This window comes from Camellia sinensis, chromosome 15 (genome assembly GCF_055761805.1).
Source record: "Camellia sinensis isolate YWXY chromosome 15, ASM5576180v1, whole genome shotgun sequence".
Classification (NCBI taxonomy): domain Eukaryota; kingdom Viridiplantae; phylum Streptophyta; class Magnoliopsida; order Ericales; family Theaceae; genus Camellia; species Camellia sinensis.
Window position 1 is genome coordinate 136,737,392 of NC_138975.1, and position 16,411 is coordinate 136,753,802.

The window sequence follows — 16,411 nt, forward strand, 5'->3', positions numbered from 1 at the left end:
CAAATCGCTCGCGCTTTCTTGCGTATCGCACTGTTTTGTACAGTTTACACTCGCGCTCTCTTGCGCATCGCACTGTTTTATGCAGTTTACACTTTCGCTTTCTTGCGCATTGCATTGTTTCTTGCAGTTTATACTCGCGCTTTCTTGCCCATCGCACTGTCTTGTGCATTTCATTACATACTCCTATACTTGCATAGAAAATGCTCATATCTTTTGCATAGAACATGTTCGCGCTATTTTGCGCACCTTTTTTGCACCTGTTAGTGCATTGCTCGCGTTGTTTAGCGCATCGCACTGTTTAGTGCATTTCACATTGCTCGCGTTTTCTTGTGCACCTTACCTGCACTTGTTAGTGCATTGCATCGCACTGTTTTGTGCATTTAATCCATATCGCACTGTCTTGTGCACCTATATGGCACTGTTTTGTGCGTTCACTCTTGCATCGCATTGTTTTGTGCATCTTGTTAGCATTGTCTTGTGCATTTCAACATGCATCGCACTGTTTTGTGCATCTTCTTAGCACTGTTTTGTGCATTCACTCTGCATCGCACTGTCTTGTGCACATTGTATGATTGTATCACACGCATTGTCATGTGCATTCTCTAGTCTGGGAGACCTTAAATCCTACATCTCCACTTGCACTGTCTTGTGCACTCTCTAGTCTAGGAGACGTTAAATCCTTTAAAGGTGCAATTCCTTTCGTGTTTGTTGTGCCCGAACGACTTTCGGTGGTCTGGTATAGCCACCTGCCTGTGTTTGCATTGAGTTCCTAGGAGATCAACTGAGACGGTGGAAACTAAAGTTTGAATAGCCCATGCCTAGAACGCAAAGGTTCGGGATTTTCGAGACTAAAGTCTAGTTTAAATACCCAGGGGTGTATCCCCGGCTTGAAATCTGTATGGCAGCCCCACAAATTGAGATAGCATGTGTATGCGCCTCAATTCTGGATACTGAACTAACCTAGTCTGTCACCCTGTTGGAGAATAGGGAAAGTTGCGACCATGGCCAGGTAGAAAAGTAGTACCTGTGGTTCAACCGAGAGAAACGGAAGATCCCCAGCAACATGAGGTGAGTCATTGCCAATTGCCCCTGTAAGGTACTTTCACTTCCCAGCTACATTGCATTTCAGCTATTACACTGCATTGTACATAGCATCTATCTCATGCATCTACTGCATTATCCATTTTATCGCATGCATCCTTTCCATGTTAAGCTTAGTCTAGCATGTGCTCATACTTTTCACGTTGAAGCATGGTTCTGTGATTATGTGTACGCGCCTATTCCATTAAGAGAATTGTGGTCTCCTTTTCTGTGTTAGACGTAGTTTGTTTTGTGTCTATGCCTTTTCTAGACAAAATATAGTTTGGCCGCGTGCCTTATCCATTGCATCCATTACATCTATTGCATTGTAGCTTGTTGTATTCAGCATGTAGGATCATGATCTTTCCTCAACAGATCATTTCTCACTTATATCATGCCACCCAATTACTTGTATTCTTTCTACGAAACACATAGTTCTGTCTGTGCATGCACTTATTCCACTAAGAGAATTGTGGTTAGAGCGCTCCAGCACCTTTTCTATGTTACACGTAGTTTGATTTTGCATCTCCATCCCTTTATGATATTGGTGTGGTTTTGCACTGCTTATGGTTTGATTATTTCATCGCATTGTATATCATTTACACTATTTTGTTATATTGCATATCATGTTGCATCCTGCCCCTGAACTACGCTGGTTTGATTCCTTGCAAAGGCATACGTAGGCAACCTGCGGGCGCAACCATTTATTTATCTGTATTTTGTTTGTTTGTCCAAGTCTTCGGCCTTGTCAAAAATGGGTCGTCACTGGGTTTTGACAATCACTCATGTCATTTCATGACTCTGAGCTCTGTCAAAGAGGGGCAACTGTAGACACCCCATTTTTGACCGCCCTTAAGACCTGGGCGCTACTGATGGTTTCTTTAGTGATACAGGCTATGCTATGCAAAGGTTCGATTTCTTTGGCGAGAGGAGAGTCATATCCTAACCTCACATCCCATTTTTTGACTAAAACTATTTTGAATAGTTTTTAGACCTTAAAACCCTCTCTTTCAAAATGTTTTTGAAATAGAATTCCTACGATGTTTCGACGCTCGCATTTCGTTAAATATTGCGCTTTTCGGTAAACCGAGCAAGGACAAAGTGAAAATGAATGAAAGAGAGATGAAATCTTTGAAAAATCTTTCAAAACACCTTTTTTAGGGGTTTGGAGTTGAAGAAAAGAGGAGTGGAGGGAAGAAACCTAGTTGAGGAAGAAGTTGCGTATGAATCGTTAAGAGAGAGATGAGCAGTCCTCATTAAATTGGGCCTATCGTTTCCTATACCTAGATTTAAGCTTTGAGGCCACCACCGTTGGAAATAAGACTTCCAGGGCTTCATTTTTCATTCAAGAATCTCCTAAAACCGAGTCCGTATGGGAGAGATATGGTTGGTCGAAGTTGGGCATCATTCCGGTTGGACCGAAACTGAGCGGCTTCACCAAAACATGCATAACTTTTTTTATAGTTGGAATTTTGATGCAAGGATACTACCATTGGAAATCTTACTTCCGGGGCTTAAATTTGGACACAAGAATGACCTAAAATGGAGTTCATATGAAGGAGTTATGGCCATTTAAAGTTGGGCTGAAAAGCAGATTTTGTTGGCCGATCGGCCAAAAAAATAGCAGATAAGTGACAGATCGGCACAAAAGATGGCTGATCGGCCAAGAGTGACCCAAACTCAGATGTTTTTGAAGATATTTCATCTCCAATTGTTTCCAGCATGCTCTAGCTGTCCCAACTTAGATATTTTTGACCAAAAGCTCTTGAATTGCTATATATGAACCTATATCTCATATTTTTTAGGGGTTAGAACTTCTTGAACAAGTTTGGGAGCTTCTCACACTAAAATCTCTCTGTCTCTCTACAATTTCCAGAGCTAAATCTCTGTCTCTCTCTCTCTCTAGTTTCCTCTCTCTCTTGCTCTTTGGTATAGAAGTAGAGTCTGGTGCATAGAAGTAGAGAAATATTTCTATTTTGCCTAGGCATCCTTCATCAAGGTTGCATATCTATGGGCTGAGGTCCCTTGGAGTTTATTTTTGGGCTGATAGAAGGTCATTTGAGCCAAGAAAGAGGCCATTTTGCTGCTGTGCTCCAAAGGTAATCACTCACCCCTTTTAGCTTATTTTGCATACTAGCTTTGCCATAGTTTTCAACTACTTTGGGGCTGTTTTCTGGGTGGTGTTGAACTAAAAAAACCTCTATTTTTTCCTCTATTTTTCAATCCTAAAAGTCTTGGTTTGTGCCTTGGTTGGCTAAGGGGTTGTCCTCCCTTTTGCTCCTTGGCTTGTAAGGCCTTGTGAGCTAACTTTCAAACTTTTCAAACAACTTCTTTTTGGCCTTAGAACCACTGAAATCCAGAGGATTTTCAGTGGTAAAAACCCTGTTTTGAGAGCCCAAATAGGAGAGGTGGTCCCCTCTCCGCTTGTCTTTCTTGCCAGTGTTGATGGCCAATCAAATGAGCATGCGTTTTTACTTCTTTATGGCTTTGTTTAGGCTCATTTTTGTGACTTATCAGACCTTCCATAACTCTATTTTTGGCTGTCTTGGTCACCTCTTGCATGCTTATTGCACTTGTAGTGTAAATCCTCTTTGCTAGCCTTGTTAGTCGTACAAAGTAGCATGCTTTTGTGGTTCGGATGAGCTTAGTTCAAGCATGTTTTTGGTGTTATTTTGACATGTTATAACTCTGATTTTGATTGGTGGACTCATTCCTTGCATGGTTTATACACTTGTAGTATATTTCTCACAAACTAGTCTTGTATGCTTCATGAAGTAGCATGCCTTTCTACCATGATTTGATTCTATTTCAGCATGTTTTTGTTGATGTTTTTCCATGTCATACCTCTGTTAAGGTTTGGTTTGGTTGGCCCTTGCATGCTCCATGCACTTGTAGTGCAATTCCATGAATTAGCCTAATGTATATCATGCTTTAACATGTCATTCTAGCATGATTTTGGCTTAACTCTAAGAAGCTTTTGGTCATGTTTTAGCATGCTTAAGCTCTGATTTTTGTTGTTTTGGCCATGCATGCCATGATTTGTATAGCTATGGTTCATCCTAGCTTGTTAGCTTTGTGCATCAAGTCCACTAGCATGCATTGCTTGACCTATTTGAATGATTTGGAATCATTTATTATGTGATTTTAGAGCATGTTTCATTTCCATGCATTCACATCTTTCACATTTTCAATGCGTTGAAGGGTTGGTCCTTTATGCCTTGAACATGAGCCTTTGCGTATGCCTTCATGCCTAAGCTTGCGAGCTATCATTTCAATGTGTATTTGGGGTTATTTTGCCATGATATAACTCTGATTTTTTTTGGCGAAGCCATCTCATGCTTGGTCTTGATAGGTGTAGTGTAATCCACCTTATTTGCCTTACATGCATCATGCCTTATGCCCTTGATGCTAGCATATTCTGACTTCCTTCCATGCATGTTTTAGACTCATTTTAACATGTTTTAGGACTGTTTTGGGTTGCCCTTACCATATGCTTCATGTTTTACATAGTTGTAGTGCAAGTGCCTTGTTAGCCTTAAGCTTTGGGCACCATAGCATGGGCATCATAGCATGCTTCATTTGTATCATGTACATGATTTGGCATCATTCCACATGACATTTAAGAGCATGTAGCATTGCCATATTCCCACTTCATTCACCCTTTGAGTGCCTCTAAGGGTTGTGCATTTGTTACCTTGTTTGTGGCTTAGTGTGTATGTATACATGCCTAGGCATTTGTGCCTCAATCTTAGCATATTTTGGTCTTTGTTTAGACCTATTTGAACTATGTCCATGATTGGTTCATGCCTTTGTACCATGTATTGCATGCCTCCTTTGTAGTTCTCTTTGGTAGCTTTATGCTTTAAGGACCCTAGCATGCCATGCTTGTATTGATTGAATGATTTGGCATCATTTCATACCTTATTTCAGTGCTTATAGTGTTGCTACACTCTTACATTTGTCACTCCTTGAGCACTTTTGAGAGTTATGCTTTTATGCTTAGTTGGTGGGCTTGAGCATGTGCATGCATTGTCTTGCATTTCATGCCATCATTTTAACATTTTGGCCACTGATTTGGGCATGTTTGAGGTCTGTCCATTTTAGTTTAAGTCCATTTTGCATGTTGTTGCATACTCGTCGCATTGCATGTGGTTGCATGCTAGTTGCATTGCATGACATTGTTGCATACTTGTTACATACCATGTTGTTTGCATGCTTGTTATTTGCATTGTGTTTGGCATACCTTGCATTGCATTGTGTTTGGTTTGGGTGTCAAGCCAAACACGAGGAACGAGGGACGTGGGACGTTTCATACTTGAAGTGATGAAACGTGCCTCAATCCTCGGTCGCCGACACTCTTGATCAAACATGATAAAGTTAAGGCATTTGCATGTTTTTGTGCATTCATGTGATCTTGATTTGTGCAACTCAGTGTCTTTGGCCATCATTCATCGAAATGCGTGATTGATGGCTTGAGAGCCGAGCACTACACACCTTTGAGCCTTAGACGTGATAAGGGGTGTAGCAGCACACACATTTTCTTGCAAATACATTGCCATGCCTCTGTTTGTGCTCTGTTGCAGCCGAAAGGAGAGTTTGCAGGAAGAGATGACCGATCGGCTATCTAGTGTGCCGATCGGCTACAAATATTTGGCCGATAGTCTCAAAATTGGTCGATGACCATTATCCACTGGCCAATAGCCACCCCTCTTGGCCAATGGCCTCTCAGAATGTCCATAAGGTAGGTCAGAAGCATCACAGAAGTCGGCATAATTTTCAGAGGTGCAGAACAGTGCAAACAGAGGCAACATGAGGCATGGCAACGGACTTCCAAGCAAAGTCGATCGAGCATGCATATGCCCCTCTTCTCGAGGCCATTTTAACTACTTTGTATAGTTAGTTAATTTGTAATTAATTAGTCAATGTGTTAGCTAATTTAATTCATCGTTGTAAATTCTTAATTAGCTTAGCTTAGCTAATATTCAATTTGATTATGTAATAATTAGTCTAATTAGATTATTAGATTAGTTAGAATAGCTTAGCGTAGCTAGCATAGCTTATCCATTCAGAACCACCATCGAGAGGGCAAATTTTGTAATAAGTGTGCATGAGTGTGTGATTGTCTTCCATCCTCACGTCTTTCTCCCTTTTACTTAACCGCTTACGATGGTTAGTTCTAGGTCATGTTTTGATTAACACCCTTATGCTTCGCATGCGTGCATCATTCATCTATCTTGCATGCACCGGGCTCAGCGCATCATACAAACTACATTGTATTTCAATACATTTACTTGAATACATGCTCAACAGCATGTTATCAAGTTACATTTCATATGCCATCTTGGAATAGCAGAGCCTATTTTAGTTGTATTTTTTGCATGTGTTGCATTAGTCATCTTAACATAGCTAGGATCATGCATTGATTACTAACTAGTTGTTGTTTTGGCTCGGAGTACACTGTAAGTGTTTATGCTTTAGCATCCCTGTATGTGTGTTACTGATTTCCATGACAACATGCTTGCCATGAGGCTATTTGCTTAAGTGATATAATTGTCTGAATGCCTGTGGATGAAGGTTGGATTACTTGAATTGGAATAATTCAACGAAATGCGAGTCTTAAGCCCACTTGATGTGGCAAAATCATGTTTTCCTAAGTCCACTTGAGGGTGGCAAATCCACGTCTTAGCCTACTTGCAAGTAGCACCTTCAAACCATTTTCAAACAAACAAACATGAGATGTTTTGTTCCAACTTAGGCGATCTAGTCTATACTTGTATGATGTGCGCATCACGTAGTAAGGTTAGCTAATAAACCGGAATAAGAATACATGTGTTTTCAAAAACAACATATTATGTTAGTAAAGGCCGATCCTTTGATCGGGCGAGCGGGGGTGCTCATTGCATGACCTTCCCCTCTCGTACCCAAGTTCCCGAGCCGAGGCAACTTTGATGATGACGGACACGTGGCCTTAGGCAAGAGTCAGGGTTTCCTAAATTTTCCAAAATAAAATATTTAGGTGGCGACTCTATATCTGGCAAAGCAGTCCATGTTTGGCACGTCTTTACAAAAATCAGTTTCCAAAATGATTTGCCGGATTTGGACTCTTTGGTGATTTATCGGTCTTGCATTGCACTTTGCAAGATTAGATTCAGAACCATGACATTGAGTCCGAACTGTAGTAGCTAATGAACAAAACGGATTCTGCGCCTTTCGCGCGCGGAGCCGTGACGTTCGGGCACGTCTACAACTAGGTGAGCCTTTACTCGCTTTAGCATATCGTATGTGTGTTAGTGTTGCCAGGTTTAGCATGCTTGCCATAAGGCTAATTGCTTAAGTGCTATAATTGTTTGAATGCCTGTGGATGAAGACTTATTGCTTGAATTGGAATAATTTGAGTAATGTTCGTATGCAATCACTTTTTCAAGTGGTATATATTCGAAAAAAATTTCAAAACAAACATGAATCAAATGTTTCAATTCTTGCAAATTTAGCTTGTACTTAGGTGTGTGCGCATCACATAGTAATGCTAGCCTAATAAACTGGAACAAGAGCATATAATGTACATAAGATTAATATCATGATTAGTAGAGGCCGATCTTTGATCGGGCGAGTGGGGGTGCTCAATTCATGACCTTCCCCTCTCGTACCTAAGTTCCCAAGCCGAGACAATCTTGGTGATGATGGACACATGGCCTTCGGCACGAGTCATAGGTTTCCTAAATTTCTCAAAAATAAAACATTGAAGGTGGCGACTCTGTGTATGGCAAAGTAGTCCATTTTTGGAAATTTGATTCAAAATTGATTTTCCAAAAGATTTGCCGGATTTTGACTCTTTGATGTTTATCTATTTCACATTGTACTTGTGAGATCAGATTCAGAACTGCGGGAGTTCGAACTGTAGGGCTTATTTCGCCTTCCGAAAGGGGCCGCGAAAAAGTCAGGCTACACGGAGGTTCCATCATGGAACTTAGTATATCTGTTATCGGTTACCCGTACTGGAGGCTCCATTAAGGAGCTTAGCATATCTGTTGTCTATTACCTGGATTTTGAGGTTCCTTTAAGGAACTGGTTATACATAACCATCATTTGTTCTGTATCTATCTGTATCTGTTTGTCTGTTCTATTAACGTTAATGGATGTATCACGTATGATTAAGCATGAACTCTGTTTTTTGTAGAAGAATATGAATCTGTTTCTGATATGAAATCTGTTTTCTGAATCTGATGTGGGACATCAATCAATTAAAACCCTTTACTCTGTTATTATTCACTGGGCTCCCACTCACTTTATTATTTATGTATGTAGGTGACCAGGCGCGAGACCAGGCCCAAAGTTGATCGCTTGGACTTCTGTTTTGTTGGCTACCCTTTGTGCCTCCCGAGGAGGTTCCGGAAAAAGTCGAGTGGTCATGTTTTGTAAACGTATAAGACTTATTTTTCTTTTGGATTATGAGCAAGTTTTCTATTTATCTGTATACTAGGCTACGTCGCCTTTTGATTATCTATAATGGATATGACGTGAGACTACTATAATTATGACGTCACGTGTATGTATATAAAGTTTTGAAATTTTCTGTCCCATGTATGTCTGCACAGCTCATTGGACGTTGTATTTTGTATATCTGCTTTCGCAACTCCTTTATTATTATGATTTTCAGGTTAAAGGCCTTCGGTAATCCCTGGATTACAGGCCGGTTACGATATTAAATCTAGAGGGGTGGGTTTGGGTCGTGGCACATATCCATAGGATGTGATACTGCATTATCCTCTGGGTTTTGTATGTCTAAATCTCCTTCTTCACATTCTTCATGGTGCTCTTTTTCTTTTTGTCTCCTACGTTTAGCCATTATAAAAGTCCCACTGGGTGTGCCAAAAGTATATGTTGGCTTTTTTGGCTTTCGAAGGCTAGAATTGTAATTCGAGCGTGCCAACAAGGATCAATAACTCCTTACAAAGATTAATAAATGCCAACCAATTAATCAGACGATTTCTTCGAAATTCTTTTAGCCTTAATGAAAGGACTTTACCGATGGCTTAGTTTTTAGGAGAAAATTAAGAAGATTAGATAAAATAAAAGAAAAAAAGGAACAATAGTATCATAAATCAATCTTTTATTAAGTAAACAGAAGTTTACAATTATACCTTCACACTTTCACAGCTTCGAAAGGGATTACAACAACAGACTAACTTAGAATTACTCCTAGCAATTTGAAGTGCAGTGCAAGAATGTAAAGACTGGAATTTAAAGGACTGAAAAATGTAAAGTAAACAAACTGATTTTTGGATCTGGTCCTGGGTCCCTACATCATCAACATTCTTCTCTATTTATAGGCTCTGAAGATAACCGTCGAAGTGGTTGATAATCATCGAAGTGGGTGATAAGTGTCGAAATGATTTCCATGATCACTAAGTGTGGTTCTGAACAGTTTGCTTCCACTATTCCAGTCTCATGGTTGGGCTTCCCTCTTAAATTTGAATTTAAACTGTAAGCAATCGTTTTGGCCACGTCACGTTGGGCACCTTGACTGTTCCCATGTCTCGCCGATCCATTGCTATTGTTACAAATTGACACGCGCCTATTGATGGTTGGAGACTTTCACTGATTCCCCAATTTGCTCTTTATGAATCACATGTTAGGCTGCAATAAGTCTGTACAAAATATATAGCCAACAGTAAGATTGTTAAAACAAACAGGACATATCAATGTATTAGAAAATCCATAAGATTGATTGGAGTAACCAATTCCTACATGGGACTTTTTGATAATTTTCTCAAATTTTTATTTGAAATTTATTTTTCTAACTTTTTGAGATGCAAAAATATTAATTAAATCTTTATATTCAAGTTTTGCTAACAAATATTTTTCAATTGATAATTTGGCTAATCCACTTAATTTATTTATTTTTTTGGGGGCGGGCAGGGGATAACATGAAGTTTGGGTCATATTGTTTTGTTTTGTTTTGTTTTAGGCTTTTATTCAAAAAATAAATAATAAATTACATGGGCCTATCTATCTATATATTATATAAGCGAAAATTGTTTTTGGTGAGGAGCCTTATAAGATTTTCAATATCTCATACTAGTTTTTTTAATTTTCTTAATTTTAAATAATTAAGAAAATTTTCATTAGCTAGCTTCTATTTAACCATATAAAAATAAAACTCTAATTAGTCTATCATTTATTTGATAAGCTCACATCGGACAAAAAAAAAAAAAGGTGAGTTGTTTTACATATATAAAGTGAATCTTATACTCTCATTTAATATTGTAGTATTGTGCATGTTTCAATTCAATATAGTTTAAATTTTAAAATAAAATTTGAAAGTTTTACTTAATTAATTTTTGTGTAAGTTGGTTAGTCTTTTGACCTAACCGAATAGACTGAATCATTTTTTGTTAGACCGATTCGTTGGTTTAACCGCGATTTTAGCGGTTTTATCAAAATGTATTGGTTAAATTTGTTTGATTTGAAATAAACTAAAGATTGATCTAATTAAAGATTGAACAACTAAGATTGTTTGATTAAAAATAAATTTTCTGCTCAAACAATTGTTAACTTTTATTTTATAATCTTACATTGTGAAAAGAATTAAAAGGTGAGTTATTTCATTTATATAAAGTGAACCTTATACTTACATTTAATATTGGAGTGTTGTGCATACTTCAATTCAAAACGGTTTAAATTTTAAAATTAAAATAACATTTAAAAATTTTAATTAATTAATTTTTGTATAATTTGGTTAGTCTTTTGACCTAGATGATTAGGCTAAACTATTTTTGGTTTAACTAATTTGCCGATTTAACTGCGATTTCTCACTGATTTTCTTAATTTTAAAAATTAAAAAAAAATATCCATTAACTAACTACCATTTAACTATATAAAAATAAATTTCTAATTAGTCTATGATTTATTTTATAATCCCACATCAAAAAAAAATGAAAAAAGTAAATTGTTTCAGTTACTATATAAAGTGAATATTATATTCTCATTTAATATTGTAATGTTGTACATGTTATAATTGAAGACAATTTAAATTTTAAAATAAAATTTGAAAGTTTTAATTAATTAATTTTTATGTAAGTTGGTTGGTGTTTTGACCTAGCCGATTAAGCTGAACCATGTTCGGTTTAACTGATTTACTGATTTAACTGCGATCTTAGTGATTTTGTCAAAATATATTAGTTAGATTTGTTTGATTCGAAATAAATTAAAAATTGACTTGATTAAAGATTGAACGACTGATTGGTTGATTAGAAATAAATTTCCTGTCCGAACAATTGTTAACTTTTATTTTATAATCTTACATCAAGAAAATAAGAAAAAAGTGAATTGTTTCCCTTATATAAAATGAACTTTATGCTCCTATTTAATATTGTAGTATTATGCATGCTTCAATTCAAAACAGTTTAAATTTTAACATTAAAATAACATTTAAAAGTTTTAATTAATCAATTTTTTTTTAAGTTGGTTGGTCTTTTGACCTAACTGATTAGCCTGAACTATTTTCGGTTTGACTGATTTGCTAGTGTAACCACGATCTTAACGTTTTATCAAAAGATATTGGTTAGATTTGTTTGATTTGAAAAAAATTTAAAACTAACTTAATTAAAGATTAAATGACTAATATTGTTTGATTTGAAATAAACATTCCACCCTAACAATTGTTAATTTTTATTTTACATAATCTCACATAGGGAAAAGAAAGAAAAAATGAGTTATTTCGCTTATATAAAGTAAAAAATCTATGCTTCCATTTAATATTAATTGTAGTGTTTTGCATATTTCAGTTGAAGGTAGTCTAAATTTTAAAAAAATATAATATTAAAAGTTTTAATTAATTAATTTTATGATAAACTTTAACATGGAATGAACTAAAACTAAAAAATTATAAAACGAAATTTATTTTTATTTTATCATAAATATAATTTTTTAAAAAAAAATTATTCTATTTTTTTTCATCTTTACCAATTAATTATGACATCTATTTCTTATTATGAACTTAGAATATACAATTAATGACATAACAACTATAATATATATTCTATTAAAATGGTTAAAATTTAATTCATTCTAAATTATTTTTCTATACTTTTTAAATAAATTTTATGTTGTTATTTAATTTTAAAATTATTTTTAATTATTTATTTAGTCCATGTGTGGCACGAGTTTATATACTAGTTACATTATTTTAAAAAAATTAGGGGGGCCTAAAGCCTAATCTTGGCCAGCGTTATGGTTCAGCTAATCCTCTGTGGATTATTGTGTATCTTCACTTCAATACAAAATACTATTAAAAATAAATTTATTAACAATAATGATATTGGCTCATATCATTCTTCTCAACTTTTATGTATGAATTTTATATAAAAATATTAAATTTTCCTTTTACAGTGTGAAATTAAATAAGAATGAAATATTCCAATAAATAAAGACGTAAAAAAGGCTGGCAAAAAAAACAAAAGGTTCCAATAGAATTGTTAGTTCAAATTTTTATGTGTTTGTTTGTTGGGTCTCGCTGTCTGATTATTCTTCAATTCAAAAAATAAAAATAAAAAAGCCTCACCAATTACTGAGGTTGGTTTCATATAAATATAAGATGTAATTACTCGTAAGTCTTGTTATAAAGACCTGCATTAGAAAGGTTTGTATAGATTAAAAAAAAAAAAAAAAAAGTCTTACAAGTGTTATTGATTTTTTTTTGTGATGATTTTTTTATAATTGTAGCTAAAAATTGACAGTTAGTAACATTTTTCTGTGATAAATTTTTAAACTGTCACTAAAAATTAATAATTAGTAACTCTTTTTTATGAAAATGCCCCAAAAAAATAATAAAAAACAAAATTTTGTAATAACAACTAAAAATGAACTAAACTTTTTTAGTGCACACAAATTCCTAATAGCATTTTCAGTCAATTTCCATAAGTTTAATTTGGCCATTTCTGAGCCCAAATTATTGTTGTTTGGGCTTTTGGTCCAGGCTCATTGACGTTTCATTGGGCTGGGCTGGCCTGGCCTTGATTGTAGTATAATTTGCGAGATGCAAGAACCTTTTCCAGTCAAATTTGTCAAGGAGGTTTGTTTGATTACCGTATTCAGATATTATTTTTAGATAAATTTTTGTTTATTTTTACTGAATTTTGTTTTCATATTTTAGAGTATTTTTTTTTTTTTAGATACATCCAAAATTCTATTCATCTAAAAAGAAAAAAAATTTACTATTAAAATATTTAAAAAAAATAAAAACAGAAGAAAACTTGAACAATAATGCACATAGATTTTTGTTCAAATTTTCGTTTATTTTTGTTAATTTTTAAAATATTTTTAGGCAATTTTTTCTTTTTTCTACTTTTTAGATATATGTTGATTGGATGCATCTAAAAAGTATAAAAAAAATTATTAAAATATGAAAAAATAAAACTAAAAGAGAACTCATCTAAAAATAGTTTTTGTAAAATCAAAATCACATAGATATGTAAATTCTGTGTATCCTTTTTGGGACCGAATTGCCTGTGGATTTGAAGGTGTTGACCGAGGTCATGAGGCTCATTATTGGTTTTGTTTTAATAATCTGAATTGTTCATTTTGTAACTCCTTTGTGTATATCACCGACAATAATAAAAAAAAAAGTAAATAAATAAATAAAGAGTCTATTTTTAAAAATATATTTATTATTTATTTATTTTTTAAAATAAATATAATAAATTAAATAAGTTTTAATTATCGAATTATTGAATTGACATGATTAAGCAATAATTCCAACCATTTTGTACGTTTGCGCGTTGGGGCCGTTACACGTCCACTTCACGAACTTCACTGTAACAAAATTTTCCAAAGCCACCACAGTAGTTGAAATTTCTTCTTGAAAACAATTGCTCTGCTTTCTTACAAAATTATAATCATTATAAAATTGCAAATGACCAGATCTGTATCAACCACGACAACATGCCTCTTCTCAACATGCCTCTTTGTGTTAATTAAATTGTGATTATTTATATATTTTTTAATTACACCTTTTAATTAAAGTGTGATTATATATACATTACTATTTTTTAATGACACTTTTTAAATAAGTGTAATTATATATATATATATATATTTAACCACACTCCACTACAAGAAAAAGCATCTTTGGCCACTAAAAAAGCACATTTTGTCCCTGAAAGTATAGGTTTTGGCGACTAAAAAAAATTAGTAGCCAAAAGTAAAGATTTTTGGCGACTAAAAAAATTTAGTAGCCAAAAGTATAGGTTTTGGCGACTAAAAATCTATTTGGTTGCCCATATATGGCTTTTACTGACTAAAAAAATTTTAGTAGCCAAAAGTAAGGCTTTTTGGCGACTAAAAAAATTAGTAGCCAAAAATGAGGTATTGGGTGACTAAAAGATGTTTGGTCGCCAAAAGTGAGGCTTTTACCGACTAAAAAAATTTTAGTAGCCAAAAGTGAGATTTTTTGGCGACTAAAAAAAATTTAGTAGCTAAAACTGAGGCATTGGGAGACTAAAAAGATGCTTAGTAGCCAAAAGTGAGCCTTTTTGGCAACTAAAAAGAAGTTTAGTCGCCAAAAGTAGTAATTTTAGCCTGAGAATTAAATTTTTTAACAACTAAAAAATAATTAGTAGCCAAAAGTATAGAATTGGCGACTAAAATTATGGTTAGTCGCCAAAAGTGGTCTCTTTTTTTTTCTAGTAAATAATTTATTTTTACATAAATTATGTTCAATAAAAAATAATTATCTTTATATATATACTTTTATATTAATACGGATCTATGTACTATATAAATAATATATGTTGCATATATAATCATATGGTGTTATAGATGTGTAGTGGAAAGAGTGTGTTGTATAAGGTTTATGGTGTGAGAGGGTTAATGGTTCGAATCATTTACAAGACCAAATGAGAAGCTAGTGAGTGTAATATATATTTATTTTCACATCTAAATGTTATTAATCACACTTAAAAGGTGTGATCTAAATATTTTTAATCACACTTAAAATGTGTAATCTAAATGTTATTAATCACACTTAAAAAGTGTGATCTAAATATTTTTAATTACATTTAAAATGTGTGATCTAAATGTTATTAATTACACTTAAAATGTGTAATTAAAAATGACCCCTTTTAATCACTCTCAAAGATCACACTTTAATAAAACTTAAAATGTGTGATTAAATAACATACATCACACAAAAAAAATGTGCTCTTTATATGTTTTTGTAGTAGTGCCAAAAAGCTTACTATAGGCCTTTTTTAGATTTTCCTCTTGTCTGAACATGTGCAACATCATCAAACATGATCAAAATTGTGAACATCAACTACATCTTCAACATCATCGAACATCAACAACATCTTCAATATCATCAAACATCACAACATCATCAATATTGTGAACATCATCGACATCAACTACATCTTCAACATCATCAACGTCATCAAACATCAAAACATCATCAACATCATCACCCATAAACAACATCAACTACATTAGCATCATCAACATCACTAAATGTAAACTAATGTAGTTTTTAGTAATTCACATTCACTACAGAAACTCCGAACCCTTGAAAACCCAATTCCATTACCATTAAATTTTCTAACTTTTTTCCAATTCAGTGAATGCCCATGTAAGAAAACATGGTTTACAGAGATTTGATTGGTGTGAAAGTTAATTTTTTGGAAAAAAAAAAAAAAAAAAGGGGGGGACCCGTTTGGGGATTGGAGTGAGTATATGGAATTGAGATGTTTTGCAGGAAACCCAGATGGAGTGAATAGGTTGGGAGTGATTGGAGGATTGATTTGGGGATGACAAAAGGGTGATTTTGTTGTGGAATTGCAGGGATGAGTTGACAAGTCATGAGTTGTTGAGCAAGTGTAGTGTGTTGAATGAGAAGATATTGATCTGGGTTTGAATTTGGAGGAGAAAGAGCGAAGACGATGGGCAACGTGTACTACTCGGACTGCAAGCGAGCGGCGGTGGTGGTGTTCGATCATTCTGTCGGAGACACAGCATCAACTACACCAGCATCATGTTGAAGATGTAGTTGATGTTGAAGATATAGTTGATGTTGATGATGTTGTGATGTTTGATGATATTGTTGATGTTTGATGATGTTGATGATGTTCAAAAATACCCATTGATGTTGATGATGTTTTTGGGTATTTTCATCATCACCCATAAAAATGAAATCAATAGGGGTAAAAATGTAAACTCTGTATATAATATACTAAAAATATATATCATACCAAAAATAAAAAGGACTAAATGGTTTAAGAAAAAACTAGAGCAACATTTACCAAAATGAGATTTATGAGTAATTTTTCCTTAAAAAAAC